The following is a 17,120-nucleotide window of genomic DNA, read 5'->3' as shown; positions in this document are numbered from 1 at the left end:
TATAAGATAAAAAATATGTTTTCTCACTCTATAAATGTATACAGATATTCATGTATGTATATACTATTTGCATATTCATATATGCATATATGTGTTTATATATATATTTACAATTTCATTGTTTTAAAATAGTTGCTAAACTTGAAAACATAAACATAAACCAGAACCATCATAACTAGCTGGAGAATTGTGATTTTCTACTGGACATGTTAACATTGTGATTATCATTGTTTTAAAGTTCCTTTCTGATGATTCTGACCTCTGGACCATCTCTTCATCTGGTTCTGTGGATTACTTTATATGTTGGGTCATTTTTTCTTGCTTTTCTGTGTATCTGTAATTTTTTTTTGAGTGTCAGACATTGTGTGTAAAAGAAGAAGTTGAAGGAAATGGAACTTGAGACTGAAGATATGTATGCCTCTTCAACTTTCAGGCTGTTATTGTAAGGTTGAGTCATCCTCATCAGTGGTTAAATTAGATTCGGGTTTTCTTGTTTCTACAGTTGACCTGAGTACACCACAGACTTCAAATTCCTCCAGCAGTGAACTGCTGTTACCTTGTGTTTAGTACGAAGCCTGGAGTGCCAGAAGGTTTTCATCAATATTCTTCCTCCACTCACAACTTTCAGCAGGCCATGCACACCTGGGCCTCAGAAGGTCCTCTCTGTGTGCGGACCTGCATCCTCCAGTGGGGCGAGGACATTCCTGCCCTGCCCAGTGGCAGACAGCAGGCACGACACCCATATCCTTCTTTCAATAAAGCAAACGCTGTCTGCCACGTGGACAGTAGCCAGTGATTACCTGCATGTCTGCACCACCAAGGAGGGGGTAGGGATGGGAGGTTGATATTCTGGTCTTTTCTCCAGCCTTCAATATTTTTTTTGATCAGCTGATACAAGCCTGTGGAAAGGAGGTGGTTAGAGAATGCAAACTCCCCGTGTCAGGGGCTTGCAGGGTTTCTAGAGCTATGGAAACCTCATATTTTAAAAATCATTCTAAAATATGTCTTAAAATATTGCTTATTCAAGCTCATTAAAGCTTGCCTGAATTTAAAGACAGCTGAATAGTACCATAGCAAATGTTCATATACCCTTACTCTTGTTATCATAGCTGCGGTTACAGGTTCCATCTATGTGAAACCACAGGGTTCTCACTTATAAGTTGCTGTCCCAGCCACATGTTAATGATAAGGCCAAAGATATCAATGCAAGAGTACAGAAAGCACAGGACATAATGCAGACAGAGTGATGAGCCTTGTCGATTTATTCTCTTGAAATCTGTACTTTACAATTTTCAACAGAATCTCAATGAGCTCCACAACTATACTTTTGCGTTCAAAATGGACTTCTTTGTGAAGAAAACCTTGCAACAGATCAGAAAGCCCTCTGGGCCAGATATTGGGGGACCTTAGTTCTTATTCAAGATGTCCTACTAACAAGCTCTCTGTCCTTTGGTAAAACAATTAAGGCCTTAGCGTCTTCCTCACATGTTAATACACCTGTTGAACTAGACCAGCGATTTACAAATGCACCTGCATAGGGAATGAGAAGTGTGGGGTGGCCTTAGAGCACAGCACTTAACCTTGAACCCGGGAACTTCTACTTTTACCTCCTGAGATCTCCTAGGGAGAAAAAACCCTTTTGTTTTGTGTGAGTTTTTCAATGACTGGAATTGTCCTTTAATGTCTTTTTTTTTTCTAAGCAATTCTACGATTCTATCTTAAGATCATATTTTAACTTATTAGATTTGGTCCTTCTCATACCCATTTTGGTTGTAATATCATTGTTCAACTTTAATGGTAACATATATTCTGGAGAGCCTATTGTGTATCCAGCTCTCTGCCTGGAAAATATTGTTTGGAAAAAAAAAACAACAACAACAAAACCCACAAAAAATAAAGATGGGATCTCCCTACCTTCAGGTACGATGGTGCTATGATTTCCTAGCTGAAAATTTTGCCTTAGTATCTTGGGATTTCCCACTTGAACAAATTTTTTGTCCCTCCCTGTGGCTTACAGCTTTGGTACAATATAGATATAGGTGTGTGTTAGAAGCAGTGCATTTTATTCAACTTCTTGGTAGAATAAGTAACCTTGGTTAAGCTAATTAATCTCTGAATCTCAGAGATTTTATTTAATCACCATCTTCCAAACCCTTCCAACGGTATCTTAAATTATACAATAGTGAAATTAGACTGATACCTTTTTGAAAGGCTCACAGCTATCCATGGACAATATGCTTTACCTTGAAAATAGTCCACTTTTAGGCCATAGGTACACATGCTCCAGTCCTCCAAAGAAAGCAGAGGAAAAGATCAAAATGCATAGAACAAAATTCATAACATTTTTGACCTATTCAATGAAAGAATGGTTAAGATAGAAAGACACCTTAAAAATAAAACTCTCATAGAAATTTACCTAAGACTAAGGAAAATTCACAACCCATGGCAGAATACTGATTTAGTAGAAACAATAGTGTTTAAGAGGCACAGATATATGCAGTCAGAGGAAGGTTGAAAACTTTGTTAAAAGTTTTAGGAAATAGAAAAGAAGGTTAAATTAGAAATGAGAAGATTGATGAACCAAGTAACATTGGGCAGGCTGATAACGTAGTTTTCTTTAAAAGAATGAATGTGAATTCATGGCCACCTAAGTGTAGGTGGGAGATGCATCACAAATTCTTGTCTGGGCCCTTTATAGTGAATGGGTTGGTAGGTGCAAAGAAGAAAGAACTAGGAATAATTCAGTCTGCAAACAAAGTTATGCTCTATGCATTGGAAGGAGTCTATGTGTTATGGGAATTTTCCAGCCATCATTAGGCCAGAATTGCGGGAGAAACGAGATATGGGAAGAAGTAGATCTGGTGATTACATCTGCTTACACAAAATGGGGCCAAGTTTATGATATTCTGAGATATTTAACAGGGAGAGAGTGGATCAGTGCTTTTCTCTATTCCACAATCAGTAATAGGGAATTACAACAGCTCATGGATTTTAAAAAAGACGTCAGTAAAGGATAGATGAAAAGGATGATGCCAAACAGCACCGAGTAAAGAGATTAAGGAAGGTGAGGTAAAAAGGAAACTTGCAAATCTTATAGAACAATTTGACTCATCAAGCAGTTGTATATTTGGGTCTCTTAGTATGCTTTATCTGATCATCTTTATTGAGTTTGTTTCATTATAGCCTTTTTTGCTGGTTATTACATCTCCCTCAGCATATGAGGTGGAATATTTCATTCCACATGAAAGATTCATTGGGTTTATAGCCTTATTTTAAAAATAAAAGCTGAAGTAAAAGCCTGGAATATAAGGAGTTTTAGTGCACATTTTATGTATTAGAAACCATAGTGAGAGAGTAAAGAGAGCATTCATCACAGAGAGAAAATAAGTCAACAGGAAGAAACTATATGGAAGGACTTTGAGAGCAAAAACCACTATTAAAGTGGAAGTTTGAGAATATGGAAAAAAAAATGAAAGTGACAAAGAATCTGAAGAATTGAAAACTGTTAGGAGGAAGCCAAGACGTGACTTCAGCGGTCCAGTGTGGGAAATTGCTGCAAAAGGAAATAGTGAGTTCTAGTGACCGTGTCTGAATGAGGGAAAAGAGTCCTTGGGTGTCACTATGCAGCATGGCAATTATAAGAAGAATCTAGAAAAGAAGTCCTCAGGAAGGGTGAGGATTCCTACTGGTTGGCAAGATAATTATAGTAGAGTAGAAGACCCTTCACTGAACCCCTTCTCTGTGCCTGGCACTTTATATGGGTCCCAGAATTCCATTCTCACAAACAGGAATCATCTCGGCTTTACAAATAGGGAATCCATGGCAAAACAAGTTGTCACTGACCCATAGTCACAATGTTGAACAAAGGACTGAGATTTGAGTCGAGACTTGTAGCTTTAGAGCCCAGGCCTTTTCATATCACACAGCTTCCCATCTAACTGACCGAATTGTCCACAGTTCAGGATATAAAACAATTGATAGTGACCAAGGCAGCCCCAGAGCATGCCCCCTGCTGCTGAGTTTGAATTGGAAGCAAATACAAACTGCAGTAAAAGACACTCTAAATGGGTTAAATAAAATATAATAAGGAAACTACAGCGATTATCTGCTCATGAAATAAAATAATAATAAAGAAAAATAAAAATAGAATGCTAGGGCAAGAGAGACCCTTTGCTGAGGGTATACTCTATGGGTACTCACTGGGTCCTTTGTGGCTACTCTTGGGCAGTGGTTCTGAGCATCCTCAAGTTTGGCTGAGGATTCAAGTTTGACTTTGGATTCACTGGGGAGCTTTAAAAATTTCTCAGGCCTGGGTTCTGCCCTGGAGATTCTGATGTTACTGGAATGTGGAATGTGGTCTGGACATTGGATTTTTGAATGCTCCCTAGGTGGATATAGGATGTAGCAAAGTTCAAGAACCACTGATCTAAAAGTTGATTCTAATAGAAAGTTTCATTCATTCCAGCCTCCAAACAATTAACACTCATGTTTGTATGACCCTGTCAGGTCAGTTAGTCTAGCATCTTATGCATGAGAGGTGCTTAATAATTGTTCGGAGAATTAACTTGACGAACAGCAGAATAATGATATATGTACAGCTCTAGTCCTCTGGGTTCCCCTTAATGACTTTCAGTCTTCAATGATCCCAGGAATACTTTATGCTTCTTTCTAGTATGAACAAGCCTCAACAGAGCTGTACATCAAGAAATTCTGAAACAAGAGACATTTGTGTTCTTTCATCTGTTGCCAGTGCTGTCAATTTTTTTAGAATCCTGATGTTAAAAACACTATGGCATTCCCCAGTGTTTTTTCTCTGCTTCCTTTGGGAAAGCACTCCATCTCAAACAAATCTTGATTTCTTCAGGGAAGCTGCTGTCTGATGACCAGACAGCATGGACCATGGAGTTAAGATGCTCAGGGATAAACCCAAGCTCAGCTGTTTATTGCTTATGTGACTAGGGAAAGTTGTTTAACTTCTACATACCACAGTTCCCCCATCCATTTCAGAATGCAAAGGTGGACTTATACCTACTTCTTAGGGCTGTAGTGAGGCTCAAATTAGTACAGGCGATGCAGTTCAAATAGCATGTGACACCTGTCACACAGATGCTATATAATTGTGTACTGCTCTTACAAGCAGAATATTTTCTGAAAATTAAGTTGCTACAAACTTCTACCAATGCTTTACAAGAGCAAGACTTTTAGTAGATGTTAATATTTAAGCAGTCGAATTTACAGGAATATGCTAACTAGTATTTTCTATTAGTAAGAGGAGTTTCAGGTATTGCTCAGAAAAGGAGTGGGATGGACCATGGAGAAGAGTTTGGTTCTACCATTTGCCTTGTTCACTGAACATTGAAAGCAAACTTATTGGACACATTGTATAGTGAGATCCATGTGAATAAAACGTGCCATCAGTTATGAAGGTGTCGGCGGTAATAATAAAGGCCAGAGTTATGCATCCTTTGCATTCCTTATGCTTCCAAACAAGAATAAAAAAATAAGAGTACCAGATGTAGTTGAGGAGAGTAGCGTGTTGGTTGTAAAATGAATTTGAAGAATCCCCTATTCCATTCCCACTTCATTAGGCAAGGAATCTTTTAAAGTATGTAAAATGGGAACAGACATGTATCTGCAAGGTGGCTGTAAGAGAGCCGGAGAAATCTATAATTCAGGAAAGCACTCAGGTTGGGATTTACAAAGACTTTTTTGACCAGGCCATGTGTATGATAAAAATCAGGTTTCTGAAAGATAATGTGATGGGATAAGAATCATTTATATTAAATAGCCAGAAGTGATATTGAAGCTTTAAATGTTGTACAATAAACCTTAATCAAAGCAAGCTACCTCTATTTGGGGTCTGATGTTAGAAACTAAAATGAAACCCCCTGAAAAACTAATGTCATACTCTCACACTAATGTCGACTCTCAAGGAGATAAATCCAGTGATAGAATCTGAGGTTGGAGGATGGTTTATTTCTGGTTTCCAGCTGTGATTTTTCTGGATTTCAAAACGACTGCCTTGATATTTATTTTTTCTCCTGGGAAAGAAGGGAAAAAACCCTGTACTGCATTCCCACTGTCTAGGATATTAACTGTTATAATTCCTACTGGCTGACCTCATGAAAGAGGGCATTGCATTTGACCAGCTCAGCTTTCTTCCTTTTTTCACTATAGATATTACTGTACAACACACGCTGAATATTGGATTAGAGTCCTTGAGAATCACTGCAACATGACCTGCACAATGAGTAACTGTAAACCATTTCCTTCCAACCTCCAATTGGCACAGATAAAATTCCCATGCATTATAAAATTGCAATTACAGCTTGTGACTTTCTGGAAAATGCTTCATTCTGGGTTTGGCTTAAAAAAATAAATCTGCTTTTGTTTTCTGTTTTTTACCAAAAAAAGTAGAAATACTTTTTTGCGCAGTTAAACTGTCACATATTTAATAAGACCCAAACAAGTCAAAGAAGATTAACCATCATAGTTGGTATTCATAAATGATAAGCTCTAGCCTGGGAGAGATTACAGCATGATTAGGGTTTCCTGAAGAAAATCAAATGTTTATTATTATTATTATTATTAAAAGAACAAACTGACAAATTTTCTACACCACTATTGATTTAAAATCAGCAACTCTTTCCACATATTTGTTTTTATAGACGATATACATGATTCAGCTGAATCTTCTGGATATGAAAAGGAAGCCCTGACATAAAGGGGTGCAAAATCACAATACCCCAGGTTATTGCTGTGTGTTTCAGTTTCCTAAATCAGAATCATAGAGGGGCCACATAGGTTTGATATGGCAAAAAGCATGTTCACTGGGGTGCAAGCCTCAAAAAGGAGAAACAGTTTTACAACAAAAGCATAGAATCCTGAATTAGTAAGCAACCAAGACATATTTATTCAGTGCTTATTATTCTTAAACATAGTCTATATGCAACTGGAGTGGAAACTTTGCAAATCCCCAGCAAAGGGCAGCATTTAGCCTCTTAACCCCAGCACTCATAGCTGGCTACAAGTTTACTCATGGTTCACTGGAAATAGCAGAATAAAGAAACTCTGACAGTGGGAGAGTTGCAACCCCCAAACTGAAAAAGTTTACTAACCTATATAAAGGCAAGACACTTGGAAAATCCTTTTAGCCCATACTAAGGGGAGAAAGAAATTTAGTCATAGGCTGAAGGGTAGTAGACTGGGGAAAATCCCCAAATTCTTAAGAGTCTGTCTTTACACCAATGTCTGTGGTTACAGTTTCATAAAGAATTAACAACTGAAATGCAGTTTAGAAAGTCCATGCTTTAGCAGAAGTTTTAGATGGTTTCAGACAGATGAACTTCCTCTGCAGCTCTTTTTGAACCCATCCTCGGCAGGTGGTGTAGTATCTCCAATCCTGGGCCGAAGCATTAACTCTGGCTCCTCAGTAGCTTTAGACCTCAGCATCTTTCTTTTTGCATGACTCCCTGGAGTCTTTAAATTATTTTTTCTTCTCCTAGGGACTGCCAAGGCAGAGTCAGTTGAGTAGGATGAGAAGGATGTTTAAAACATGGGCTCTATAAAAAAAACTCTATACAAGGTGACCAGACTATGCAGGGCTTAGATAAGACTGCTCCAGCCTTTTTCCAGGAGGAATCTCAAAAGATTTATCAGCCTAGACTTTTAACTTTTGAATAGGAAACTCACTTTGGAAATTCCCTGGCAATACACCAGGAAATTGTTAGCCCAAACAGAAGATCTTGGTGATTGCCTGATAACACAAGTCAATTCTGAGGGAGAGAGGGCTTGATAGTTTTGTGAAGTCTTTTCTAGGGCCACAGAAGTATTCTAAGTGTTGTCATGGAATTGTTTTGGGGTGTGGTCACTTCCCAAGGACGACAACTCCTATACCGAAACTGAACGTTAGACCCCATGTCCTTGGAAGTAGTAATTTTCCTACAGTCAGGTTGAGCGAATTTTATATTTTATGGACAGTAATTTCATTCAGGATACTACTTTTGCTTGGGAGGAATTTTTTGAAAATTTCCAGGCTATTTTTTGTTTGTTCTCATGGTGGTGGTTGTGGTAGATTACAGAGAGACACAATTTATTTGCTATTTTTCCCATTGAGAGGTGAGCTATACCCTAGTCCTGAAATTAGGTGAGCTGGATAAGTGCTTGACCCACAGACTGTGGGGAAAGAGATGTTGTGCCAGTTTCTGGGCTCAGTCATTAAAAGTCTATGGGTTTTACTCTCCCTTTTGAGCACTCGTGTGTGGCGCTCTAATCTATCACATAGAAAGTCCAGCTATTCATCATGAAAGAACGGGTGGAAGGTCCCTGAGAATATATATAGAGAAGAAGAGGGGCCCAGGTGAGCTCATCCTTCTAACTGTCCTTGCCAAAGTGATAGGCAAGTGAATGAAACAGTATTAGATTCCCTTAAACCAGGCACTGAGATTTGGGTGGTTTATTAAACAGCAAAAGATACCTTGAATGGGATATATTATCTGAAGTAAGGTGATGCTGTAATAAAGACCTAAAACATGTAGTAATGACTTGAGGACAAGGCAATGGGTAGAGGCTGGAAAGGCCTCAAAGAGGCAATTAATAAAAGCAAAAGGGCCATTATGAGATAGTGAAGAAGTCATATGAAAAATAGAGAATGTATTTAATTAACAGGTGGATTAAATCAAGAAGATTTCAGACAGAATGTCAAAAATGACAATATGTTTATTTTAGCTGCATATGCATATGAATAGGAATAGAGAGAGACAATCTAAGAAGTAAGTGCTGAATTTTTGAGCAAAAATTGAGAGGAATTTAAAGTATTCTGGACTCTCTGAGTTAAAAATCAGAGGTGTTTCTCTTAGTCTCTCCCAGCAACAATGATCAAAGTAAGAATATCTCTAAGTCAAAGATCAAATCCAGGAGGTGGCTAGCTGTCAGACCCTTTGTTAAGACTTCAGAAAGTTCTAAAGCAGGATCTCACATACCTTCTAAGTATCTTAAAGGCATGCCTTCCAGACCCTTTCAACTAATAATAGTATATTTTAAGAATGTTAAGAGTATCATTCCACAGTAGCTTCTTACAAAGCCCAAGGTATATAAAGATTTGCTTTGGAAAGAAATATGGGTCTGACTTATGTCTAATGGAGTTGGTTTATAAATTAATACGTAAGAAATCCACAATGTTTTAAAAGAAATAGTTATCAGCTTTGACTGAAGGAACAGAACAATACAAAATGGAACGAGGCATTTGGACCCCAAACCTAACTAAAGCATGGGTTTGCAAATATTGGTTTGCAAACATCTTTTTCTTATACAACAGCCCAGAAAGTGGAGCCAAGAACTGAAGAAAATATTTTCCAGGAAGCAGGATTCTGCCCTAATAAACAACTGGAAATATGCCCTATATATTTCAGAAGTGCTTTGGACTAGTGATTGGTCTGTGCCTGAATGGCAGTATGCATTGCAGTTAACCTTTATTTTGTCTCTATCCCACCATCAAATGGGTATATGTAGGGGAGGGGGCAGATCTTTGCAGAGAGAGGAAGAATACTCAAGGAGCTGTACCTGTGAAACTGTATCTGAGGAGCTTCATCTGTGCCTGGACCTGATAGAGATGACAAGATCTTAAACTTTGCAGGGTCAGAATCTCGGCAGTGGTGAGTCAATTTTGCCTCTGGGAGGAATGTTAACAATTTCCATGAGAAGGTAGATTGTGGTAGTTTAACCAGGGCTGGAATTTTTTGCTTCCATTTCCATTGAGAGGTGTGTCTGTTTCTTCTCCATTTGAATCTGGACAGCATCTTTGACTCCGCGAACAACGCAATACAATGGAAGTGCCAGTTTCTGCCCAGGATATAGGAGTCTGAGAGCTCCAATATCTTCTCTGTTGGAGTACTCAGGCTTGAAACAGTATCCTTGAACCACTGCACTAGGAGGCCAATTATTCTGGTATTTAGTGAGCAGGTACCAAGGATGCTAAACTTGCTACAACAGCGGGAGTGTCCTACAAAACAGAGAGTAGTAACCCATGCCTTTCACATGTTTGATAAGACACTCCTGTATGCGAAAAGCATCCTTATAATTTTCTAAGTTGTGATTCTTAAAGTATGGCCTCCCAACCAACAGCATCAGCATCATCTGAAAATTTGTTATGTGTGCAAATATTTTGGTCCTGCCCCAGACGTACTGAATCAAAAACTGAAGGGGTAAGACCAAGCAGTGAGTTTTATCAAGCCCTCTGCCACACACTAGCATTTGAGAAATACACATTAAGCCTATAACTCAACGTTTACCAATATACTCTCAATTTCCTGTGGATATAAATGGGGTGTAAATTGAGGGAATACTGTCCGATATTGCCTTAGTGCCAGGGCTACTTTAACAAGTACCACAGTCTCATTATCTTAAACAATAGGACTTTATTGCATCACAATTTTGGTGGTTAAAAGTCCAAACCAAAGATCTGGCAGGATTAGTCTTTCTCCAAAGTCTCTATCAATCTGGCGGGGCTTACTGGCAATCCATCACTCATCACATGACCATCTGTCTCTTTCTATCTCCGACTACTGTCTCCCAATTTCCTCTGCTTGTAAGGACTCCAGTCATATTGAATTAACACCCATTCAGATTCAGTTTGGCCTCATCTTAACTAATAATATCTTCAATGACCTTATTTACAAATGAGTCCATAACCACAGATTTGGGGGTTAGGGCTGGAACATAATTTTGTGGGAGACATTATTCAATCCATAGCAAATACTTCATTCCAATATTTACCAAGAGATGTTAATCTCTTTAGAAAATCACACTGCTTATGATATTTGACTGCATAATATAGAACATCTGTATTAGTCTACATTTGTACCTGTGTTTTATAGCTTGACAGAGTCAAGCATACGAGTTTAAATACAAATATAGTAGTACTTGAGCATTTATATTTTAAAAATATATATTGTTTTAATTTTGATTTTTAAATTTTTCTTCATTTTACCGTTAGGGCAGTATATTGATTTTTTTAAATAATGAAAAGCAAGTTACGTTGTTTAAGAATTTTGTTTTAGTGTAGTTAATTTTACAACTAAATATTTTAAAAGAAAGGGGTAATGGCTCTAATATATTCTAGAGGATTGATGAGAACTCAAAGTTTTCTTCCAGAATATTGCAGATCTCTTGGTCCCCATGATCACCTGAGAATATGATTAGATCCCAGACCTCTGATAATGTCTCATCAGGTCCGCCCACAGGCATTGGAAACCTAGAGAGGGGCTTTACAAACCACGCCAGCACCCATAACCCTCAGAGTAAAAAATAAACTTGTCATATTTGCTTCAGATGTCTAAAACAAAGACACGGAAAACTACAGACAGGTGGAAACTCTCTTTGACTTCTCTGTAATCATTTTTTTTCTCAGTCTCTGTCTTTCTCAAGATGAAAGTAATTATCATGAATTAACAGTATGACCAATCCACATGGTTGTGCTTCAATTACGTATGTGTTCAATCATATACCATAGCTTTAAGTTTTTTATATGTCCTTCAATAATATCATTCTTTAGGGCAACATTCTGCCATTTTCTTTTTTTCATAGTGTGATACTTGAAGATATATTCACGATATTTATACATCTAGTCCACTTATTTAAACTTCTATTTATTATACCATCATATGAATATACAACAATTTATTTAACCATTTCTCTTTATAGGATATTTTTATTACTTTCAGTTTTTTACTCTTACAAGCAATGCTGATGAAAGCATTTATTCATATATGTACATATATATATATATATATACATAATATACATTATATATGCACTGGAAATATAGATATGTGTGTATGTATGTTCCAGCTCTGTATTAGCCTTTCAAAGTTTTTTCCTAGTTTATTAGTCTTTTCAAAGACCAGATTTTTTTTCATTTCTTAATCATCATTATTCTTTTTATCTGGCTGCTTTTTATTTTATTAATTTCTTATCTCATCCTTATTATTGTTTTCATTCTTATTTGATTTACTTTTCACTTCTTTATTTTAATGTATACTTCATTTATTTTCAAGTTTACATTTAAAAATACATTCAATGCAATAAATTCCTTTCTAAATACTACATTTGCTACACCACACAAGTTTCAAAACCTATGTTTTTATTATCATTCAGTTAAATTATTTCACAATTTCCATTGTGGTTTTCTTTTCAGTGCACTTTCTTTTTTCTTAAGGAGTATGGCTTAGTTCCCAAAAATAATTTTTCCCATCATTGCATTGTTGATCTATCCATAGATAAACTGATCCTTTCGGACTTCTTGAACAGAGCTTCCCAATCATGAATAGATTAGATTACCAGTGTGTCAATGTATAGATTTCTTCAACTCTTTGCACAACCAGATTAAGTTTGAAATGACCAGAGCTAGCGAGTTCAGCCAGAGTAGCATAAAGTCGGTAAAATTGGGAAGTATTGACTTTATGGTATAGTACATGGTTAATTTCCGTAAATGGTCCACATGTACTTGATAATAATGTACATTCTCTATAAAATTAAGATTGATTGTGCTGTATAAATTCTTTACATACTTACTACTTTTTCTTGCTTTACCATCAGTTTTTCAGAGAGGACTGCTAAAATCGCTTTCCATCCATTGATGGAAAATTTGTTACCTACCTTATTACCTTTGATAATGAGTCTTTTGGTAAGTTTAATGATTTTTTATTTGATCTTCTGTAGGTACATAAAGATAGTCTGGGGAGGAATTTGTTTTTCTTCTGCTGGTGATTTGGTGTGCTCCTTCAAGCTGAAATTCACGTTTTTTCCACATCTTTATGATCCACAAGAGGCTTTCTCTCATTATCTCTTTTCTTTCTCCAGAATCTCCTCTTAGAGGGCCACTGGGCCTTCTCATTGTGTTATTCATCTCTATATTTCTATTTATCACTTATATTGAATTCTGGATGATTTCTTTTGACCTGTCTTTCAAATAATTCAACTCCCCACTGAAAGTTTTTCTTTTAATCATAATAAATGTGTGCAAGAAAGGGTTACTCACCAGGGCTGGGTTGCTCAAACCCTGAGATTCCCAAGACAGTCTGCCTTCAGGATGACTCTTGGCCAGTGCCTGGGGGATGAATTCTGAGACTCTGGAATATTCTCCCTAATAACTGTTTTTGTATGACTGAGCCTGTGGGCCACATGGTACCAGTTTGCTTAGATAGTTTATGCTAAAACTATGATTCTTTATGAGTGACGGTTTTTGCTCTGGGGAGCTAGAGAGTCTGGATAGCTGAAGTCAATCACACAGGTGCTGTATGCTAGTGACTGAATCCAACAAAAAACCTGAACGCCCTGGGCTTGGCTAGGTTCTCTGACTGACAACACTTGGCACGTGTTGCCACTCATCATTGCTTGGAGAAAAGAGCGTGTCTGAGCAACTCCACTGGGAGAGGGAACCGGGAAATTTGCACCTGGTTTCTCCTGGATTTCACCCCATAAGCCTTTTACCTTGGTGCTTTTAATCTGCATCCTTTTGCTGTAATAAACTGTAACTGTATGACTGCTTTTCTAAATCCTTTGAGTCCTTTTAGCAAATCATCAAGCCGGAGGGTAGTCTTGGGACTCCTAACAAAAAATGCTTTTCTCTTGGCATCTTATTCTTTTTCAAATTTGTCTTTCATTCACACTCTCCTATTCTTGTGGAAAAATCTTATAGTTTCTATTCCTTTCTTTATTAAAATATTTTAAACTTACTTGAAGCTTTTCTATGATTGTTTATTAATACCTTTTGTGCTTTGGGTGGACATTTTCTTCTTGTCAAGTGTGTTCTCTGCCATAGTTGCTGAGTATGGAGTCCTTTTGCATCGGCTTTATCTTCAGCTCCATTTGATTCCACAGCAGAATTGGTACCCAGGCTTGTGGAAGCATTCTAAGGGTTGGATGTAAATTTATCTACATTGAACCTTCATATGTTCCTCTGGCTAGGATCAGGTTTTATAATAAGTCTTTTTAAAGCTGGAATGAATTAGATTCTAAACCCACAGGCAGAATAGGATTGTTTTGATAGTCTTTACTTAATTCTTTCCCTCCTTACCACTCTAGGTTTCAACAAGCATCTTTGCTACTTTACCAGGCTAGTGCTTTATCAGAATAGCACTTAAATTTTTTTCTAACTTATGGCTCATGGGTTTAATTAGAAATTCATAAACGATATATCCAGAATGCTTTAGAGTTTGTGTACTGAAATAATTCTGCTATAGACATTTTATGATAAGTTCACTTGTCTTGTCCCATAACGATGCTTAATCGTATCAAGACTCTCTCTCTCTCTCTCTCTATATATATATATATATGTGTGTGTGTGTGTGTGTGTGTGTGTAGGCACTGGGAATAGAACCCGGGTCTCCGGCATGGCAGGCGAGAACTCTGCCTGCTGAGCTACCATGGCCCGCCCAAGACTTTAGATCATTTTAAAAATAAAAGCTGTAATTTGCTTTGCCTTTTCCTATAATTTATGGATATCATCTTGCTTTAACTGAAACTTTTTCTCCTTTTCCCCACCTATGAAAAGCTTAATGTTTTACACAGAGAGGTGTAGTCTCTCCGTGTGTAGAACATGAGACAAAGGTATCAAGAAGGATATCAGTTTATTATTTTTTTAGTGGACCCACTCTTTGAATATCATTTTCTCTATCTTTGTTTCTTCTAAACCCTAGACCAAATCTTATTTTTACAAGAATTCCTTTTTTCATAGCTTAATTAGGAATATAAGGACAGTACTGTCTACTAGTTTCCAAAGAATTTGTGTACCTAATCTTTCAAGAATGTGAATAATTAGTTATAAACATGGTTGGAAATCAGATGTTGTATGGAAGTGATAGGGCCACCGTACTCAAGGGAAAGAATATTAGTTGAGAGAAAGAACGCATAAATTGATTAAAATTTCTAGTGAATTCTTTACATTAGTTATCATGGAGGATGATTGATAGGTTGCCAGAAAGCCAATAGATTTCCCAAGGCAGGATAATAAAAACTCTTTGGAGAGAGTAAGGAAAATTGATTAGGAAGTCAAAACGTCTGAAGATTGCAAAAACTCTAGGAAATGGCATGGTTTCAAGTTTTTAATTGACATGATCAACAACATAAGCAAAACTCTAGAGGTAAATCTGCACATTTATGAAAAACGAAAATAGAGATAAAAGATAAAATATTTATTTTTGCCAAGATGTCAGGCGGCATTTCTCTAAGACACTACTGTTTAGATTCAAATTTAGTATGAGGAACAGAAATATTTCAGAGATTTTTCTATATACACCCCTTTTTCTAGTCCTTGTGGACTTCCTGTAGGTGACCACAAGTTGCCTTATCTCTTAGGCTTCATAAAATAAAGGTAAGAAACATTGAACAGTCAATAATTTGAAGATTTTCTTTGGATGTTGTGTTTATTTTTCCACTTGAAAGCCTAGCTGTTAGTTGCAAGTTTGTGGGTGATTTATGTGTGTGTGTGCTGCAAAAATATCTTTTAAAAAAGACAAATACATGTATTAGTTTGTAAGCTGCTGGAATGCAATATACCAGAAACAGAGTGGCTTTTTTTTTTTTTAGCATTTTTTTATTGTAAAATATAACACATATGCAAAGAAAAGAAAGAAAAAAGCAATAGTTTTCAAAGCACACTTCAACAAGTAGTTACAGAGCAGATCCCAGAGTTTGTCATGGGCTATCATTCCACCATCACAGATTTTTCTTTCTAGATGCTCCCAAACACTGGACACCAGATGGAGTATTAATACAGTGATTCAGCAGTCATACTTGTCTCTTAAATCCTATTCTCTCAGCTATTCCTCCTCCTGTTCCCCTGATCCCTCTCCCAATCCATAGAGATCCCTGGGCAATATCTGTTCTGACTTCTTCATGTTGACACTAGAGGATAAAGTGAATGCAATTAATTAATAATCTTGAAAAGGATGGTCCCTCTGTGTTTCAGGATTAATCTGACCTGGGAACCCTCCAGTAATTACAGGTTCCAGGAAAGCAACTTAGTGAACGGAACCTTTATAGAGTCTCACTTGAAGCCCTACGTGTTCTCAAGAATCAACAGGTGTGATGCTGGTTGGGGTTTAGCAAACCATGGCAATCAACACTATCTCATTGAACCTGGCACAAGAATTGCCTCCAGAATAACCTCTCCACTCCACACAATCTATCTTGGCCACAGATGCCTCACCTTATTAGACAATTTTTTTTTTTTGTAGTTTTCAAAACACTCTTCAAAAAGTGGTTACAGGACAGATCCCAGAGTTTGTCATGGGTTACCGTGTGATCCTCACGTATTTTTCCTTCTAGCTGCTCCAGAATATAGGAGGCTAGAGAGCTTAAATGCATTTTTATCATCACAATTGACTTTTTTCCCTTCCTTTTTTGTGAACAATAATATACATACAAAAAAGCTATAAATTTCAAAGCACAGTACCACAGCTAGTTGCAGAACATATTTAAAACTTTGACATGGATTATAATTTCACAATTTTACGTTTTTACTTCTAGCTGCTCTAAAATACTGGAGACTAAAAGTGATATCAATTTAATGATTCAGCATTCATATTCATCTGTTAAGTCCTACTTTCTATGTATAATCCCACCATCACCTTTTATCTTTCCATACCTCTCTTTGGGGTTGTTTGGGCTACGGCAATTCTAAATTTTTCATATTGGAAGGGTTTGTCACTAATATGGGGTAGGGTGATAGAACTATCTGATTGTTCTGAAGAGGCTGGGCTAGATTTCAGGACTTATCTGGACCAGGACCCCATCTGGGGGTTGTAGATTTCTGGAAAGTTACTCTACTGCCAGGAACCCTTGTGGAATCTTATATATTGCCCTAGGTGTTCTTTAGGATTGTCTGGAATGGTTCTGGTTGGAGGGTGACAGGTTATGATAAGTAGCAAGGTCTACCTGAAGCTTGCATAAGAGCAACCTTCAGAATCGCCTCTTGACTCTATTTGAACTCTCTCTGCCATTGATATTTTATTAATTATACTTCTTTTCCTCTGTTTGGTCAGGATGGAATTCTTGATCCCACAGTGCCAGGTCTGGATTCATCGCTGGGAGTCATTTCCCACGTTGCCAGGGAGACTTTC

This window comes from Tamandua tetradactyla, chromosome 9 (assembly GCF_023851605.1).
Source record: "Tamandua tetradactyla isolate mTamTet1 chromosome 9, mTamTet1.pri, whole genome shotgun sequence".
Lineage (NCBI taxonomy): Eukaryota > Metazoa > Chordata > Mammalia > Pilosa > Myrmecophagidae > Tamandua > Tamandua tetradactyla.
This window is presented reverse-complemented; position numbering follows the sequence as displayed.